Genomic DNA, 20,544 nt, shown 5'->3' on the forward strand with positions numbered 1-20,544 from the left:
TGCAAAGCTCCCTCCAAGAAGTTGACAAAGTGAAGAAGGTGTAACTGCAAACGTTGTGAGGTGACTTTAAAGCTTTGTGCATGAGGAATTTGAGTCAATTTCAGATTTTTGTACAAGGGTGTTGGATATTTTGAATCAATTGAAGAGGTATGACGAGGAGATGGAAGATGTTCATGTGGTAAAAAAATCCTTCAATCCTAGACTTCAAAATTTGATTATGTGGTGTGTGTTGTTGAGAACTCAAAGGTTCCAGACTCTGTCTATTGATCAATTGGTGGGTTCTCTACAAGCCTGTGAAGAAAAGGCTCAAGAAGAAGCAAGATAAGCCATTGGAGCAAGTCCTCAAAGCCAAAGTTTCTTTAAATAATGGAGGAGAAAGAAACCATAGAGGACGAGGACATGGAAAAGGTCATGGCCATGGCCAAGGAAAAGGAGGAAGAAGTGTTGAGAGAGGCTGAATAAATTAGAGGATTTACCCGAGATATGGAATAATAGATATGGAATGTATAGATATTTTTCTATATTAGGTAGCTTCCAATTGTACAGATTTCCTTTGTAACTAGTTTCCTTAGCAGGTCGATTGCTAGTTTCCTTATGTAGGTGTCAAGATTCACCTTAAATAGGACTGTAAATTCATTCTGAAAATATTGAAGAATCATGAGAATTCCTTCATGGTATCAGAGCCATCATTCTAGGGAAACTTTCTCCGACCTCCATTGCCACCACCTCAGACTTACAAATCTACATTTGTTGCAGTCCTCCTTAATCCTTTTCTCCAGCCTTCATTGCCGCCGCCACAGACTTCCAGATGTGCCTTCATTACAATCCCGCTTAATCTTTTCCACAGGCCTTCATTGCCGCCGCCACAGACCTACAAATCAGTCTTCAATGCGGTCTTCCTTGAACATTTTCCCATCTCTGTCACGTATATCAATTGTTTCTCAGGATTTAACCTCTGCTAATATGGGTGAACTGTTGGCCACACCTATGGCTGTCAACACAACCAGCACTAGGAGTGATTTCCAGAGCATAAATCCTTTTTATCGGCTTGATGGAACTGACTACATGCAATGGAGCCAAGTAGTTCGCACATTTCTCAAGGGATGAGGGAAGATAGGGCATCTTACTGATCCCAGCCCAAAGGAAAAAGATCCAAGTTTCAGTGCATGGGATGAAGAAGATTCAATGATCATGTCCTAGTTATGGAACTCCATGAAACCAGAGATCAGCAAGAATCTGATGTTTCTTACCACTGAAAAGGAAATATGGGAAAACTCGCAGCAGACTTACTCCAGGAAGAGGGATACAACACTGATCTATGAATTGAAGAACCAAGTTAGTTCTACCAAGCAAGGGGGTATGTCTATCACCGAGTATAACAACTGGATGACTGGACTTTGGCTAGAAATAGATCACAAGCGAGATCTAAAACTAGAATGTAGCTGTGATATTCAATCTGTTCAAGAATTACTCGAAAATGGTCGAGTTTCGAGTAATTGAAGTTCTTGCAGGTCTGAATTCTAAGTATGCTCAAGTCAGAATTCAGATCCTCGGTAAGGTTCCTACACCAACTTTTCATGAGTGATTCTCAATTATTCGTGCTGAAGAAAGTAAATGAGGTGTTATACTGAGAATCTTAATTAGGCATATTTGTCTTTGCCACTCAGCCCAATCTTCAATCCCTCCACCTTCTCCAATCCTTCTCAGTCCTTTACTATGGCCAACCAGTTTCTCCAAAGCCCTTGAAGCCAGTTCTCATCTACCTGCTGAGCATCTTAATTCGTTCACCCCAAGGCAAATAAAATATCATCAAGGTTCTGAAAAACCTAGGTCAATATTTAAATATTTTATCTTGATTAGGCATATTTGAAATTTGTTGGTATTGTTGGCTTTCAATTGTTTGCTCATTCCTTTTTTTTATTTTTGCTAAGCAAAGCAAAAATCAGAAGCAGCCTAACCAGTAGTACAAGACAAAGGCTCCTTGGACTGCGGACTAGCAGAGCCCTCAAAAGAATCAAAAAGACCAAGTAGGATAAAACCTAGCAGTAGAGCATGGCTCCGTAATGTTGCAGGAACATCAACACGATCACTTTGTTACTGGACAGCAACTCTAAAAGGCAATTGAGTGCCAGAAAATGTAGCAGCAATTCTTGTATTCTTGTATCAAGTGTGTCGCTGGGTTAAATGATCTATTAGAGAACATTATGTTCCAGAGGACATTTCTGCGTAACAGACACTGATATCTTCCACAAACACTTGAACTGGCCAGTGAGCAGCAAATTTATCAGAATTAAGCAAAGATACAGCCTCTTGTGATTCAGTTTCCACAATTAGGGTCCTCCAAGCCTTACTTTCTGCAAGCAAGAGAGCTTCTCTTATCATATATAATTCAGCAAAACGCAGAGAGTAAGCTTGAAAAATCTTAGAACCAACCCACAGAGCATCGCCACAGTAATCTCTTACAATAGTGCTTCCAAGACATGAACCAGCTTGAACAGCAGCATCAATATTAAATTTTAACACACCTCTACAAGGCTCGCTGCACTTTGGGTTGCTCGCAGGCTGTGCTTTGTGGCCTTGTCATCATCCAAAGAGTCAACATGCAGGTGCTCCTCCCATGCTTTACTAATTGATTGAATAACCTGCTGGGTATCCCAAATTGAATAACCTTGCTTGACAGAGTTCTGGGCCTGCCATATCTTCTCCAAAAGAATACCAGTGAAAATGAGAAAAGTTTTTATTTATTTATTGCTGGATGTTAAGGTTTCAAAATAAAGGATAGCCAGCTCTGAAAATAATGAAACACCCATTTATCGGGATGAAGGCCCCAAAAGAAAAACCAAACGTATCGAGCACAAGGGTCATGAATAATAAATGCATGTCATTTCTTTGTGGTCAACACAAAAGCAGCACAAATCATTAACATTAGAAAATCTTTTAGAAAGTTCATCTCCAGTTGGCAAAGCTCTTGCTGCAACCCTTCAAATCATCATTTTTACTTGGTTATGCATCCTCATATCCCATAACTTGTTCCAATCAACTTCACTCATAATACCCATATTGCTAGACTCTGGTAACTCTTTTAAATAAACAGATTTTGTACTGAAATTTGAAGAGTATTTATCAACACAAAGCCATCTATCCTGTCTTCTAGTCACCGAAATTGGGATCTGCATAATGCATACATTCAACTGGGTCCGAGGAGAAGATTGCATCTAAGGCCTCCTTTTTCCACCTGAATCTATCCCAGTCTATCAGAACAGAGATATTCACTGCTGGACAGATGCCCGGGATCCTTGGAGAAGGTTTAAAACCTGGCAATTGGGGTATCCATGGTCTGTCCATATCTGAACTAAAACACCTTCCCCTATAGAGATACAAAGCCCCTTTTGAGGTATTGCCTTGTGAAATAAGCAGAATATTTGGAATGCTTGAATTTTATTGAATTCGAGTAGGGTATATATATATATATATACAAGAAACCATCTAAACTATCTCCTAAAAATCAAGAACAAATTTAGAAGATAAAACAAATCAACTGAAATTTAAAATTTCTAGAGTCATCTTTTTCTTTCAAGCTGCCTCATCCATTTAATCTTGGAAACTTATCGTATCTCCAACCACCTTATCTGTTTAATTTTAGGCATTCCTTTTTATCCGTTCCAACACTCCCCCTCAAATTAGTGAATAAATATTCATCATTCCTAACTTGCCAATAAGTGATTCAAAACCTGGTCTTGCCATAACTTTGGTCAACACATCAACAATTTGACTTTTAGTAGGAATATAGGACAAATTAATTCCTCCTCCTTTAATTTCCCACTTTATGAAACTTCAATCTATTTTCACATGCTTCATTCGATCATGCTGAATTGGATTATTGATGATATTAATTGTTGATTTACTATCACTGTACACTTTTTGTTTGTTGTGACAAAGGAATAAGTAAATCTTCCATCAACCTTTCTAACCAAATTACTTCACAAATCCCATAAGTTATGGCTCGGAATTCTGTCTCAACACTGTTGCAGGCAACAACTGTCTGTTTTTTACTTCTCAATGTAACCAAATTTTCCCATAACTTAGTGCAATAACTTGACATTGACAGACTATCTTCGATAGACCCAACCCAATTTGCATCAACAAAACCCTCAATTCTTCTTTCTGCATTTTTTAGAAATAAAAGTCCCTTTCCCGATGTCCCATTTAGATAGATATCTTAGGACATGAATAGCAGCATTCATATGTCTTTGGATAGGAGAATGCATATATCGGCTTATCACACTTACTACATAGGCTATATCAGGTCATGTAAGAGATAAATAAATTGATTTTCTCACCAACCGTTGATATCTTTCTTTTTCTATTAGTGCATCGTCGTTGATTTCTCCAAATTTTCAGTTCTTCTCTAGAGGTGTTCTAACAGGTCTACACCCTAGCATACATGTTTCTTCCAAAAGATCTAGTGTGTATTTCCTTTGTGAAATGAAAATACATACTTTACCTCCATTCGTAGGAAATATCTCATTGTTCCTAGGTCTTTAATTTCAAATTCAGCTCTCAACTGCTTCTTTAGGCTCTTTATTTCTTGAATGTCATCCCCTGTTACTATGATATCATCCACATATACAATTAAGATAACCTTATTTCCATTTGTTGCATGTTTTGTAAATAATGTATGGTCTACTTGCCCCTGTTGATATCCTAATCAATTAAGAGTCATATTAAACTTTTGTTTCAACCCATATAAAGACTTCTTAAGCTTACATACCTTTCTAGCTTCCAGTTCTCCATTAAGGAAGGCCTTTTTAATATCTAACTGAGTAGAGACCATTCTAAATTAGCAGCAAGAGAGTAATACTTAGATAGAATTTAATTTAGCCACAAGAGAAAATGTCTCTTCATAGTCAATCCTATAAGTTTGAGTGAAACCTTGGGCTACCAATCTAGCCTTGTATTTATCAATACTCCCATCTGCACTATATTTCACTGTAAATATCCATTTACATCCAACCACCTTTTTATTTGAGGGTAACTACAATGTCCCAAGTATTGTTACCAACTAAGGCTTTCATCTCCTCTAAAACAGTAGCTTGCCACTTTGGATCCATCAAAGCACATTGGATGGTCTTAGGAATTTCAATATTGTCTATAATTGCAGTAAAAACCCTAAACTATGGAGACAACTTGAAATAAACCAAATGATTAGAAATAGGGTACTTAGCACAAGACCTTACACCCTTTTGAAGTGCTATAATAACATCTAGATCATCAACCATTGTAGTGTTGTCCTCAGGTGGACTAGGCTCCGAATCCAATGCTTGGTTGTGCTGAGATTGCTAAGGATCTTTAGGCTACCGAGAACAAACTAGAAGTGGATTTTCAGGAGCTGTAAGGGAGGTGGCAGGAGCTATAAGTGGGTTTTCAAAAACTGTAAGGGAAGTGTCAGGAACTGTAAGTAAGTTTTCAGGAGCAGCTGGCAGTGGATTTTCAAAAGTTGATGTTGATGCTCCCCCTTGAGAACACATTGACAACCAAGATTCAATAGGGTCATTCATGGGAAGAGAGATGGTGGGATCCTAATACCAATCTGCACTTACAGTCTCCTCCTTAAAGAGATATATGAGGATAAAAAGATTGATCCTCATAAAAAATTACATCAGAGGACACAAAAAACTTCTAAGAGGAAGGACAATAGCACTTATAGCTTTTTGGGGAGGAGAATACCCAACAAAGATACACTTAAGTGCTTTAAGTTCAAATTTTTGTCCAGGGATTGTGGTTATGAACATACACAATGCAACCAAAAACCTTGGAAGGAGAACATGAGGAAACAAATCACGAAAAGTGCGCCGGGGGGGAGGTTCAAAATTGAAATGCTTTGGAGGGAAGACAATTAATAAGGTAAGAAGCTATGAGAATGGCTTCCCCCCAGTAGGAATTAGGAACGTAACTAGTGAACATCATGGCTCTAGCAACCTCTAGAAGATGTTTATTTTTTCTTTCAGCCACCCCATTTTGTTGAGAGTTATATGGACATGAACTTTGATGGAATATGCCATGTTCGAAGAGATATTGAGTGAAATCATAAGAGAAATATTCACGACAATTATCAGTTTGAAAGACATGAATGGAAGATTGGAATACATTCAAGATAAGTTTGTCAAATTGTTTGAAAATGCTACTAGCCTCAGATTTTTCTCTCATGAGATAAAGCCAACAAACTCTAATATGATCGTCAATAAAGGTTATAAACCAACGACTACCAGAGACATTTGAATGTCGAGTAGAACCCCAAATATCAATATGAATCAAGTGAAAAATGTTTAGATGGTTTGTAGGACTGTATAGGGTAATGAGAGCGAGGTTGTTTAGCAAAAATACATTGCTCACACTAAATAGAAGATTACTCTTTATTAATGAAAAGATGAGGATACAAGGATTTTACATATGGAAAACTAGGGTGTTCTAGGCGTTTGTGCCACAACAATGCATTGGCATTAGAAGTTACAGTAAAAACTGTTTTATTTTTTGGAGAATTCTTTATTGCTGCAATATCTCTTGAAATGTAGTAGAGATCATCTTTTTCCTCAGTACTGCCAATCATCATTCCCGAAGACTGGTCCTGGAAAATACAGTAAGATGGAAAGAAGGTTACACTACAATTCATGTCTCTTGTCAGTTTGCTAACTGAGAGTAAATTACACTTCAATCTAAGTACATGTAGAACAAATTTCAGCTTTAGTTTCAATAAGCTAACTGTTCCAAACCCCAAAGCAGGAGATGTTGTGCCATCAGCCATAGAAATATTAATGGTAGTATTACAAGTTGTATAATCCAATATAGAATTAGCCAAACTAGTCATATAATCAGATACACTTGTATCCACTATCCAAACATGTTCAGGAAGCTTTCGAGATATCAATGAGTACCAAAAAATACCTTGTTGAGCAATTGAAGTTGTTGGCTTAGAAGTTGCAGGACTTGAGAGTTTTGTACCTATGGTTTGATTAGTAATCTGTACAAGGCTTCAATATGCTCAACTAATAGGTTTAGGTTTGTGTTTTTTCAATTTCAATAGGAGCTTTGTTACATAGGCTAAATGGGTTGTTTCTTGTTTATTTCGTGGCTTCCAATTTGCTGGCATGCCAAGAATTTGCTAGTATGTTTCTCATGTGGTATAGTTTATTACAGTAGTCACAACACTGCTTATCCTTTTCTTGATCCCTAGATTGAGTGCTTCTCCTTTGATTGTAGCAAGAGCAGAATTTTGAGGACCTAAGTGTGAGTAGGTTGAGTGAGCATTACCTTCTGCCTACTTTCCTCTCTCATTACTTTAGCAAATATTTCTCTGAGTGTAACAATCTTCCACGAATTTCATCCAAATTCGAGTTAAGGCCATGGAGGAAATCAAAAACACGATCCTTCTCCAACATTTCACATGCCATAATTCTGTCAAAACATTATGGTATTATGTAACATTAAGGTTACCTTGTTCAGTTGTACGAATAGCTGACCTGATTTCAAAGCATTAAGAGGTATTTTCCATAATTTTGTCAAAACATTATGACACTTTGTAACATTAAAGCTACCTTGTTGAATGGTTGATCTGATTTCAAAGCATTGAAAGGTATTTTCTAAATTTGAATACATCTCTTGCACTGCATCCCAAATTTCCTTTGCAGTATTGTAGAAGAAATAGGTTTTACCAATCCTCTGCTCCATTAAGTTGATAAGCCACGCCATAATAATTGAATTTTTTGCTTTCCAAGTGCCATAATTTGCTATTGTATCTAGTGGGATAGGAATAATTCATGTCAAATATCCAACTCTTCCTTTCCCTTCGATCACTAGTAAAACTAATTAAAACCATTCTCTGAAATTACTCCCATTTGGTTTATGTTGAGTAATATGTAGAGAACGGTTGTCAATGGGGTTTGTAGGAAAATTTGGCTGTGAATGACGATTAGAAGAACTAGTGGCCGAGGCATCAATTATTGTTGGGGTTGGTTGGTTTCCAACCATCCTTCATTGATTGAAGAGTGGTGCTTAAGATCTAGGCTGCCAGGTCTTTGGTTCTGATACCATGAAATAAGCAAAATATTTGGAATGCTTCCTTGAATTTTATTAAATTCCAGTAAGGTATATATATACAAGAAACCATCTAAACTATCTCCTAAAAATCAAGAACAGATTTAGAAGATAAAAGAAATCAACTGAAATTTAAAATTTCTAGTTATCTTTTTCTTTCAAGCTGCCTCATCCCTTTAATCTTGGAAACTTATCGTATCTCCAACAACCTTATCCCCTTTATTCTTGGAAACTTATCGTATCTCCAACAACCTTATCCCCTTTATTCTTGGAAACTTATCTTATCTCCAACAACCTTATCCCTTTAATTTCGAGCATTACTTTTTACCTGTTCCAACACCTTGCATTAAGGATAATTCTCCAAATAGGGAAACTAGAAGCTTTGACTTCTACATCCATAAAATGGTTATTTCTACACTATTTTTGCCTCAATGCCTCATTAGACTCCTGAAAAGAATCTTGCCTCATCAGGTACCATTCCCCAAGCCAATTTAGCAAGCATTACTTTATTCATGCTAGAAAATCTTCTAAATCCCAAGCCACCCTTCGCCTTAGGCAAGCATATATCTTTCCAAGCTTTAAGGGGCAAAATCTTTTATTAGTATCATTTCCCCACCAAAATGCACAATCCTATTACACATTTGCTTAGAAAGGTCACATGTAGCCATGGGATAGAAAGGAATAGCTGCAAGGGTAGCCCAAATCATTACAGCTCTTCCAGCATAGGAAAGGGCATTAGCTTTCCACCCCTTTATCTTTTGATCCATTTTATTTATAATAAACTCATAACACTTTAACTTAGACCTTGGTTGCAGCAGAAGAAGACCCAAATAAATAGCATCTTGTTTATTCATTCAATTGAATACAATTTAAGGCAATTAATAGCCATTAGCCGTAGCAACAGAGGCGCCCCCAACTGCCAACATTGTCTTCTTTAAATGACAACCCAGATTTGTCCTTTGTCATGAGCACTTTCACACATCCTGTCAAAAATGGCTGAAAAGATATTCAATCTTATTCCCCTTGAAGGGTTCCAATGAAAATATATACAAGATAGTCTATCACAATAGGCAGCTTCCAAATCTAGATTAGACAGTTCCTAATCTAGATTTGAAAATATATACAATTTAGAATACAACTAAAACAAGAAACATAATCTTCTAGAAGATGTATCAAGCAACTATGGAAAACAAGATTAATCAAGCATATCAAATATCAAATCCAAGATATCTCATGTAATTTCTAACACTTCCCCTCAAGATTGTGAGTGAATGTTATGCATTTCAATCTTGTTTAGTAGTCTTTGACACAGCTCCCAGTAGACCTTTTGTCAAAACACCCGCCAATTGATCACTTGAAGATACAAATGGGGTGCAAATTAACTGTCCAATTTCTCTTTAATAAAATGCCCATCCACTTTAACATGTTTTATTTGGTCATGTTGAACTAGATTGTGTGCAATACTTATAGCCGATTTATTATCACAGTAGAGTCACATAGGGGCTGCCCAATTGATCTTGAGAACATCCAATAGTATCTTGAGAACATTCATAGATCCCTAGGGTCATTGACCTGAATTCTGCTTCAGCACCAACCTTGAAATTTTAGGGGGATCCTAAGCTGAATTTTTTATGGGGCCCTCTACGACTATATTTAAAAATAAAATTAATACGAATAAAAAAAATTATTATATAAAATTCACAATATTTCACTTTAAATTTACTATTTTAGCATTTTTAGATGAAAAATCAACAATTAAACTATTACAATTAATTTGTTCTAACATATGTTTTTTAATAGACACCATCGTCAATCCATTAGTGTAGATTCACTAATAATAGAGGGATTACAAATATTGAAATATATACACAAAATTAATTGATAACTTAAGGGCTAATAAAAAAAATCAAAAGATATACTTGATAAGTCACACAACGGGATGATGAGGATGAAAATAGAATCACTGAAGAGAAGGTGTAGTTGTGAAATCGGTTAGATTAAGGACCTACGCCTACACAGATTGATAGCAGACGCCAGTGACAATGGATGGATAAAAAATTGAGAAGAGGAACTAAGGAAGACGATCTAGTCGCGACCACTGCCGAGCGCATAGAAATAGTTGTGATATAATCATACAAGGGGGAGATTGAGATTAATTAAAAATACATGGAATAGTTGTGAGGGGATGGGTGTCACTGCCAGGCGCATGGGAATGAGATTGATTATTAATAAAGGAATGTGGGATATTGAGATTAATTAAAAATTATAGTGATGCTCATGAGATTAATTATTGATAAAAGGAAAGTGGGAGATTGAGATTAATTAAAAATTTACAATGACTTGAAATGGGCATGGCCCCCTAAAGTCTCTTCAATTTTTAAATTTACTATTTTTAATTAATTTTATTTTTTTAATTAATTTAAAATCTAAAAATTGAAATGGGCATGGGCCTCTAAGTGGTTTGAAATGGGCATAGGCCCTAGGCAACTGCTTAGACAGCCTATGCCCAAGGTCGGCCCTGTTCAACATTTGACAGAGTCACAACATTTTGTTTCTTACTTCTCCAAGTCACAAGATTGAGAGACAAATGGTTGAGCCCCAAACCTTAAGGAGTCTTGGTGGTGGAATGAAAAGATACAATTGAAAATTAGAAATAAGAAAACTTGCTATAAGACTATATATCAATGCAGCAATGAAGAAAACCTAAAAAATTATAAAAAAGCAAAAAAGACAACAAAAAGAGTTGTTAGTAAAGCAAGGTCAAAAGCATATGAGAATCTATATAAACGACTTGATACAAAAGATGGAGAAAGGGATATAAATGCATTAGCTAAAGCAAGAGAAAGAAAAACAAGGGATCTAAACCAAGTGAAATGCATAAAAGATGAAAACCAAAATGTATTAGTGAATAATGGAGCGATTAAGGAGAGATGAAAGGAGTATTTCACAAAATTATTCAATGATAGTGGGGACACAAGAGTTAGGTTGGGACATCTTAGTAACTCCGAAGAGAACTTGAGCTATACATTTTATCGACGCATAAATTCAAAAGAAATAAGACAAGCATTAAAAAAGAAGAAAAATCATAAGGCGGTGGGACCGAATAATATACCAATAGAAGCATGCAAATTCATGGGAGAATAGAGCATCTCTTAGCTAACAAAATTATTTAACACGATCCTTAAATCAAAAAAGATGCCAGATGAGTGGAGGAATAGTACTTTGGTTCCTATATACAAGAACAAATGAGATGTTCAAAACTGTGAAAATTACAAAGGAATTAAGTTAATGGGCCATACCATGAAACTCTGGGAGAGAATAATAGAGCAGAGGCTCAAAAAAGAAACAGACGTCTCGGAAAATCAATTTGGTTTCAGGCTTGGTAGGTCAACAATGGAAGTTATATACCTACTGAGGTACCTAATGGAAAGGTATCGGGATCAGTAGAAGGACTTGCATATGGTGTTTATAGATCTATAAAAGGCTTATGATAGGGTCCCTAGAGAAGTATGTCATGATCCTAGGGTTTACTCTAGGATTAGACCGGAAATCGAAAGGATTTCGATAGGTTTAGAACCAAGAATTGACAGATTTGGGGGAGGAAATGAGAAGAATGAGGGGGGGGAAATCAGAAGACAAAAGGGGAAGAAACAGAAGAACAGAAGAGAGAGGAAAGAAGAACGAGAGGAAGAGACGGAAGAGGGGAAGGAGAATTAAGAGAGAGATAGAATTAAGATTTTCATTCATTCAACCATTTTCCTTCCCTTCTCCTACCAACAGCCTTTTATAGGCTTCCTCTAACAAAATAACAGCATCCATGTGCTGTAACAGCATTACAAAATATCTCCTAACAACTTGCTAAATCTATTACTATAATGCCCTTCTATGGAATCTTGGGTCATGACAATTCCCCCTTCCTTGAGAGAGTTCTTGTCCCCAAGAACTTGCAGCAAGTAGCCATTGCTCTTCACCCAATTCCAGTCTTCTCTATTTGTTTCATGCCTCGTTCCCTCTTTCTCCCTCTAGGCCTCTTCTTCTTTGTTCTTAGATTTCCAAGATCCATCCCAAACATAATTTGGCTTAGAATTTCTGTTACTGTTTTGCCTAAAGTAAAAGCTAGATTTATTGAAGAAACCAGAAAAGAATTAAAGATGATGTGGCAGCAGTTAGTTAATAGGACTTAAGTGTATCTAATTGCTTTAGTAAGGGTAGTTTTGACTTTTGTAAAGTTAGTTATCTCCCTTAGATATTTCCGCCTCCCTTAGTCTATATATAGAAGGGTGTGGAGGCCGGTTTATAGATCAATCATTTTTCATATCTTTTATTCCTTGGGTTCGAGTACAGTGAGAGGCGTGAGAGAGAGCTGTGTGTTTCAAGTTCTTGTTAGCTTCGGTTGAGTATTGTATCCGAGAGTAAAGGAAGAGGGAAGAAGGGGAATTCTTGTACTGGTTTCAGACTTGTTTCTAGTGGATTGTTTGCTTCTTGGATTGCTGGATGTAGTGCCATGTAAATGGCATGAACCAGGGTAATTTGTGTGTGCTGCAATCTGGTTTGATTTCTCCTTTTTACATTCTGTTTTACATTTCTACTTTCAGTATTCAATGTTGGTTTGAATTCGGTGAGATTCTTGAGTGATTCTCGAGAGATCATAGTCTCGGTTTTAACAATTTCAATAGAAGCAACTTGATCGACCTCAATGACTTCATGTTCAAATCTGTAAGTGCTTGATGGAATAGCGGACCAAAACTGCAGAATGAGCTTGTCCCTAAGCAAGTCCTTCACCTGAAAGAAATTTGAAAAAGGCAAAGGAAAGATGGATTCAATCTTGGATGGATCATTAGCTGACTTAATTTCTACTCGAAGATGCGAATGTAGCTCATTAATCGTCTTCCTTTCCATGTGACCACTCAAAATTATCACTTTTGGCTGCTCAAATACCAAGAAATCCAAACCCTTAATGTCCTTATATGAAGGTTTTCCAACAAACAAACCATCTGCCCCTGTCGGTAATTCAGCCACATCTTCCTTCTGTTCCTCGGAATATTCCCGAAGCTCACCCTCCACATTTTTCTCCTCCATTTCAGCAACACCTCCTTCCTTCTGCTCCACTTGAAGGAATTCTTCCTTGTTGAAACTTCCTTGATAATCATAGAAGTATTCGGCGGGAAAGTTGTAATGATATTTTTTAGATAGTATCATTGCAAATTCTTGCAACTTCTTGCGAAACATTCGACCGAATTCCTTGCACTCTTCATCAAACCCACTGTTGGTTCCTTTGTCCAATTGGTTGATCCCCTTCTTATGTTCCTTGTTGCTGCCAACTGAAAATGCAGCTTCCTTTGGCTGCCACTGAAGCTCCATTCTAGCTGAAAATGAAGTATTCATCTGCGGCAATTGAGGCTCCAATGGTCTCATATGTGCACTGCTACCAATGGCCTTATGATCAGGTCGTCCCCCCTGAAAATGCAGCACCCTTCTGCTACGACTGAGACTCCAATGTCCTCGTGCGTGCACTACTCCTCTTGGCTGAAATCCCACTGGCTGGAAAAGCAATAGGCCAAGAAAACGTAGCCCTTTCCATCATAATTCCTCACACTTCCCGCTTCTAACTTAGCAATTGGCAACTTGAATCCAATTGCTGTGTTGATTGACCAACTACGAATTTTACCAAATATGTTTTTTTCTTTCCACCAATTCGAACTGAGAGCCGTCAAGAAGTAACAACCTATGAATAATCATAAATTAACTGTCAAGGAGCGTCGGAACCTAACCGAGAGCCGCCTCCCGATCAACTCAGCAGCCAACACAACCCTCCTAGATCTGAATTTCAGTGCCTCAAATCTGGGTCCTCTTCCTAGATCCCCAGAATTTAGCGGCAATAAGAGGAATCGGAAGCTGGACAGTGGCCGAGATCCGTTGCTAAGGAGAAACAACCAAGATCGCCTGGGTTTGCTTGCCTCAATCACACATAGCGACTTGGATCCAGCTACTGGGACAACTGTAATTTACACAGCTGCTGGAATTGAAGGCTAAGGATGGTAACAGAATTGGCCGAGGGTCACTTACCTTTGGCGCCTTCCAAGTTCGAGCTGAGGGTGCTCACTTGCTTGGAGATTTAACACCTCCCAACGCCTAATCACCTTCCAGATGTCCAGAGTCGCTAGAACACCTCTTAAATCTGTTTCACCTTCCTTGTTCGTCTCCAAGATCCGATCGAAACTGTTTGGTCTTGCTTGCCCACAACACCAAGTCGCTTGCACCGCAGCTCCATTCGTGGACCTCGTTTAATGCCAAGAACACTACTGGCCTTGCTCGTCTCTCCGTGCTGGATCCAATTGCGATTGCTGCAAATTCAACAATCTTCTCCGACTGACTCCTCACCCAATCACCGACCATAGCTAGAGGACCGCAACACTTTTTGAGTTCGCCTTGATCGACAAGCCCTTGGAATCCAACTGCGATGGCGATTGTACCACCGAAATGGTTCGACTCCGTCACCTCGTCAATTCCGTGTTGTTTCCGGAATCGCCTCCTACGACTTGTTCGTTTCCTCCACCTATTGCTGGTCAGCTTCAACACCTACCGTGGATTGGTGTCTGTCGCTGCTCTCCTTCATATTCAAGTTGACACTCACCGGCATAGTTGGAGTTGCACCGGAAGAAGAAACTGATGGCTGTTGTCGATATTCGTTGGACCTAAATTAGTAACGAAAATCGCCGAGGAAGGGTGGCTCTGATACCAATTTGTCATGATCCTAGGGTTTACTCTAGGATTAGACCGGAAATCGAAAGGATTCCGATAGGTTTAGAACCAAGAATTAACAGATTTGGGGGAGGAAATGAGAAGAATGAGGGGGGAAAATTAGAAGAAGAAGGGGGAAGAAACAGAAGAACAGAAGAGAAAGGAAAGAAGAACGAGAGGGAGAGACGGAAGAAGGGAAGGAGAATTAAGAGAGAGATAGAATTAAGATTTTCATTCATTCAACCATTTTCCTTCCCTTCTCCTACCAACAGCCCTTTATAGGCTTCCTTTAACAAAATAACAACATCCATGTGTTGTAACAGCATTACAAAATATCTCCTAACAACTTGCTAAATCTATTACTATAATGCCCTTCTATGGAATCTTGGGTTATGACAAAGTATTATGGAGGTTTTAGAGAAGAAAGGTGTCCGAATAACCTATATACAAGCCCTTAAGGACATGTATCACGGTCAGAACATGCGAAGGGGATACTAAACCGTTTAAAATTACAATAGGACTGCATCAAGGTTCTGCACTAAGTCCATACTTATTTGCTTTAGTAATGGATGAACTCACTAAACACATTTAGATAGAGGTGTCATGGTATATGCTATTTGCAGATAACATAGTGTTTGTGGATAAAACAAAAGAGGGAGTGAACACTAAGCTTGAGTTGTGGAGAAACAATTTAAAATCTAAGGGATTTAAATTAAGTAGAAGGAAAACATAATATATGGAATGTAAATTTAGTAAGAATGCAAGAGTGGAGGATGTTATAATAAAATTGGAAGACTAAATCATACAAAGAAAATATCATTTTCGATATTTGGGATCAGTGATTCAAAAAGATGGAGAAATTCACGAAAATGTCACGCATAGAATTAAGGTAGGTTGGCTAAGATGGAGAAATGCATCGGGGGTGTTATGTGATGGTAAAATCCCATTAAAACTGAAAGAAAAATTCTATAAGACAGTTATAAGACCAGTTTTGTTATATGGCTTAGAATGTTGGGTAGTCAAATACCAGCATGAGCAAAAGACGAGCGTAGCGGAGATGAGGATGTTAAGATGGATGTGCGGCTATACAAGAAAAGATAAAATTAGAAATGAGCTTATTCGTAATGGGGGCTGGCTTCCGTGTTCCTTGAGTCTCTTGTTCAGCGCCAGTCCCTTCGGTGCCTTGTGTTCGATGCAGCCTCTCTAGTTGGGGCTCGCTTTGTTTTCAGTTTTCTTGCTTCTGATCAGCACAACAAGCTTGTTCTTCCAAGTTGGATTGTTGCTTTCGATCACACCCAGGCTTTGTTTACTTTAAGTACATAATGTCTTTTATTTTGCTTCATCCTATGTTTTCTTATTTTAGTTTATTTTTTCATCTTTTGGCCCATAGGGTGATAGTTGTTGTGTTCTTACCCCTGGTTTGTTGGTTGGTTCGGGATATGCCTTGGCCTTGGTTTGTAGCCGATTCGGCGTTGGTTTTTGTTCTATATATCTCACACTTACAAAAGAAAAAAAAATATGGTTTGGTCATGTGAGATGAAGACCAAGAGACGCTCCTGTGAGGAGAGTTGATGAAATGGAATAATTAGTAAAAAAAAAAGAGATAAAGGCAAACCCAATGAGACTTTGGGAGAGACATTAAAGTTTGATATGAAGTGTGGGCCTAAATAAAGATATGATAAAAGACAGAAATACATGGAAGTCTAGAATTCATGTAGCCGACCCCATGAATTCATGTAGTGGGATAAAGGCTGGATATGTTGTAGTTTTCTCCAAGTCACAAAATTACCCCCTAGGAATGTGCAATATTCGGATGTAGACCTTCTATCCACCATGGACCATGCATAAATAGCATCTGTATATGCTTCAAAAGACATGGTGAAATCTTATATACTGCTTTTAGGTCAATCTCCTCTGAATTGTGAATGAATTGACTAACCACACTCACTGCATAAGACATGTCTAGCCAAGTGTGTGCTAGGTAAATGAGTCTCCCTACTACTCTTTGATAGGATCCTTTGTCTACCACCTCATCTTTGGGGACCTCTCCTAATCGATGATTAGGCTCAATTGGGGTGTCAACAGCCTTGCTTCCTTAACATTCCTGTTTCGATTAGTAAATCATGTACTTTTGTTGTGAGATAAAAATCATCTCCTTAAAATGAGCCACTTCTATTCCCAATAAAAACTTTAATCTGCCAAGCTCCGGTCGAATTCCATGAAGACAGAGGATAGTAAACATTTGATCACGTTGTTACTGTTGTTTCTTGATATCGGTATCAAAGGGCATCAACTCGTTAAAGTCGGTAATAGAAGCTTGAAGCTTACCCAAATATGTGGTCATATCCAAATCAGCTTGTCATAAATTGAACAAAGCACCAATCACATCATAAATACGAGTGATGTCACTAGTATACAGCTCACGAGCCCGAGTCCATAGGGTACTACACTCCCGAAGAGGTCGAAATATCAGCATCAAAGTCGACTCAATGGTCTGCCACAATAAACTCAATAACTGGGCATCCACTTTCCGCCAAAAAGGTTGATAGCCCTCTGGAACAGTTGAAATAGTCTTTGATAAATGATCCTCAAGGCCATGGGCAAGAAACCAAATTTCAACTGCAAATGACCAAGTGGAATAATTCTATCCACTCAACTTCTCCATGGTAATAACTGGTGTGCCCAAAAAATGGGGAATGGTCACAGGTGTGGACATGGTGGATCAGCTTGTGGATGAAGAGTGAGCTGGAGATGAAGCCATGATGCTAAAAGAACTGCAGATTGGAGCAAGTTGGACTACATGACCAAAGAGAATGAGCAACAGATCTGGAGCAATGACAAATCTGGGTGCACAAAAGCTGAAGCTGAGTCACCGAAGAAGACTAACGGCCAGAGCTGGAGTAGCCTGAGGATGGCCGGATCTGAACAGGCGCGGCGACGGAGACGGAGAGATGGTCGGATCTGGACAGAGGTAGCGACAATGAGGGCGAGATCTGGGGGCGGCGGGAAGAAGATGGTCGAATCTAAGCAAGCGCAGCGACAACGAGGACGAGATCTAGGCGCGCCTGGAAGAAGATGGTCGGATTTGGAGAAGGAGAGCCGCGATGACCGCATGACCAGCGAAACTAGTGACCAATGAAGAGACCGACGGTGATGGCGACGGCGGGCGAAGCAACCTGCGGTGATAGCGTCGGTTGACGACGGCAGCGGCGGTGGCTAGGGTCAGGGTTAGGTTAGGGTTTGGGCTCTCTGATACCATGTTATATGTATAAAATAAACTATATGTATTCAACCACAAGTGTATAATACAAGCATATATATATACATACATGTACTTAAAAATAAATACACTACTACCCACTTACTTATCTTATTTAACAGTTTCCATGCCCTTTATATCATCACTGGTGGCAATAATGTCATCCACATATACCAATAATGTTGTCACTCCACCTATAGCTTATTGATGTACAAACAAAATATGATCTTCTTGACTTTGTTTATATCTCATACTAAGCATAACCTTTGTAAAATGGCCAAACCAAGCTCCTGGTGACTCTTTCAATTCATACAAAGACTTCTTTAATCTGCACACCACCCTTTCCTTAGTCTTTGGCCCAAACCCTAGTGGCAACTCCATGCAAATCTCCTCCTCTAGGTCACCATGCAAGAAAGCATATTTTAATCAAATCATTCCAGTGGCTAGCTTAAATTAGCAGCTAAGGGCAACATCTTTAATGTATTTAGTTTTGTAACTGGAGCAAAAGTATCCAAATAGTCTACCCCATAAATCTGTGTATATCCTTTAGTCACCAGCCTTGCTTTATACCAATCTAAGGATCCATCTGACTTGTACTTTATAGTGTATACTCACTTACATCCCAGAGGATGTTTCCCTCTACATAGACTGGCCAATTCCCAAGTTTGATTCTTCTCTAGGGCTGCCCTCTCGACCTCCATGGCATTCTTCCAATTCTCATTACCTATTGCTTCAGAAAAGGTTTTGGGAATTGGAATTGTGAGAAAGGCTAGTGAGAAAGGCTTTATGTCTAGGAGACAATTTTGAATAGGTCATGAATAAATGTAGGGGATGTTTTGTATAGGTTCTTGTTCCCTTTCTAAGGGCAATAGGAAGGTCAAGTTCACAACTAGGAGATAGATCATGCTCACTCAAATCAGGTTTAGCATCAGGTATCATAAATGATGTTTTAGGTTTAGTAGGAGAAATACCTGGAGAAATGTCAATAGGTGGATAAAAATCAGCAATAGGACTTGAATTAGATGTTGTAACCTGCATAGGAGGAACCGGTGCTTTTCTCTTTGAATAGACATGCAGTAGACAGGAAGTAAGTGATTGAGGTTTCCCTTGAATCATACTTGAGGAGTCCTTTAAGGTGACAAAAGGGAGAGAGGAAGAGGGTAGATCAAGGAGGAACAAATCCCTATCCCTGTCCTCTCGTACGATAGTCTCCCCTTGAGGATAAGTCTGAGCAAAGTAAGGTTTATCCTTAACAAAGGTAACATCAGCTGAAATAAAACACTTCTTGGTAGGAGGATGCTAGCACTTATAACATTTTTGAGTGGAGGAATATCCAAAAAAACACTTAAGGGCACATGGATCAAATTTGCCTCTATTAGGAGTATGGACGTGAACAAAAGCGAGACAACCGAACACTTTGGGTGTTAGACAACCACAGGCATGAAGTTCAGGGAAGGTCATGGTGAGAAGTTGAATTGGACTTTGGGAATCAAGACTTCTAGAGGGTAGCCTGTTAATGAGGAATGTGGTTGTTAAGGCTGCCTCTCCTTAATACTGTTTGGGAACGCTATGGTGGAAGAGAAAAGCCCTAGTAACAGCCAAGAGATAGCCATTCTTTCTCTCAGCCACTCCATTTTGTTGAGGGGTATGAATACAAGAAGATTCATCGATTATGCCTCTCTGTTGAAAGAAAACTGATAAAGACTGATTGAAATAATCTTTAGCATTATTAGACCTAAACATTTTTTATTTCAACCCCAAACTATGTTTTAATCATATTGTAAAACATGGAAAAAATAGTGCCAACTTCAGATTTAGTTTTTAGTAAATACAACTAGACCACCCGAATACAATCATCAACAAAAGAAATGAACTAACGTGCCCCTAAGATGCTAGGAACAATAGAAGGACCCCATACATCACTGTGAATTAGTGTAAATGGAAGACAACTACTTTTATTAGAAAGAGAAAATGATACTCTCTTGTGTTTTGCAAATTCACACACATCACAATGGAATTCTCTAACATCTAAACCTTTGAATAAGGAAGGAAACAACACTTTAAGGACCATAAAAGAGGAATGACCAAGAAGGAAATGTTGAAGCCACAACTTATCTTTATTGGACTGAGCAAGTAATGATACAGGGGATACACTCCTCTTATTAGCCTGCTCACTTGGTTCTTCAAGGTAGTAGAGTCCAGCCCTTTCCCTAGCATGCCTAATCATCTTCTTCGTGTCATGTTCCTGAAATTCACGGAAAGTTGGATAGAAAATGACACAATAATTAGCATCTGAAGTGAGTTTTTGAATAGAGACAAGATTAGTAAAGAGTTTAGGGACATGAAGAACATTCTTGAGGGTGAGATGTTTGTTTATAAGAACATCCCCTTGACCAGCCACAATGGTTGATGATCTATCAGCCATTGTTATTTTCCTGGAACTTGAACAGGGT

The 20,544-nt window shown here is 38.5% G+C and overlaps 1 protein-coding gene across 8 annotated transcripts in view; it reads right to left on the bottom strand.

The window, feature by feature from the left end:
- Positions 1 to 20,544, bottom strand: part of LOC127797945 (SNF2 domain-containing protein CLASSY 1-like) — a 45,408-nt gene that overhangs the window by 16,222 nt on the left and 8,642 nt on the right. For 2 of the 8 annotated variants that reach the window (XM_052331180.1, XM_052331172.1), the window contains one exon: positions 6,449 to 6,625. The exons of 4 other annotated variants lie outside the window; for them this stretch is intronic. The gene's annotated coding sequence lies outside the window, so the exon portion shown is untranslated. Of the gene's footprint in view, positions 1 to 1,958; positions 2,355 to 2,525; positions 2,700 to 6,448; positions 6,626 to 20,544 lie in introns of all 8 variants that reach the window. 2 more of the 8 variants (XM_052331176.1, XM_052331175.1) reach the window with 2 other exon arrangements.

Source organism: Diospyros lotus, chromosome 3 (assembly GCF_014633365.1).
Source record: "Diospyros lotus cultivar Yz01 chromosome 3, ASM1463336v1, whole genome shotgun sequence".
Classification (NCBI taxonomy): domain Eukaryota; kingdom Viridiplantae; phylum Streptophyta; class Magnoliopsida; order Ericales; family Ebenaceae; genus Diospyros; species Diospyros lotus.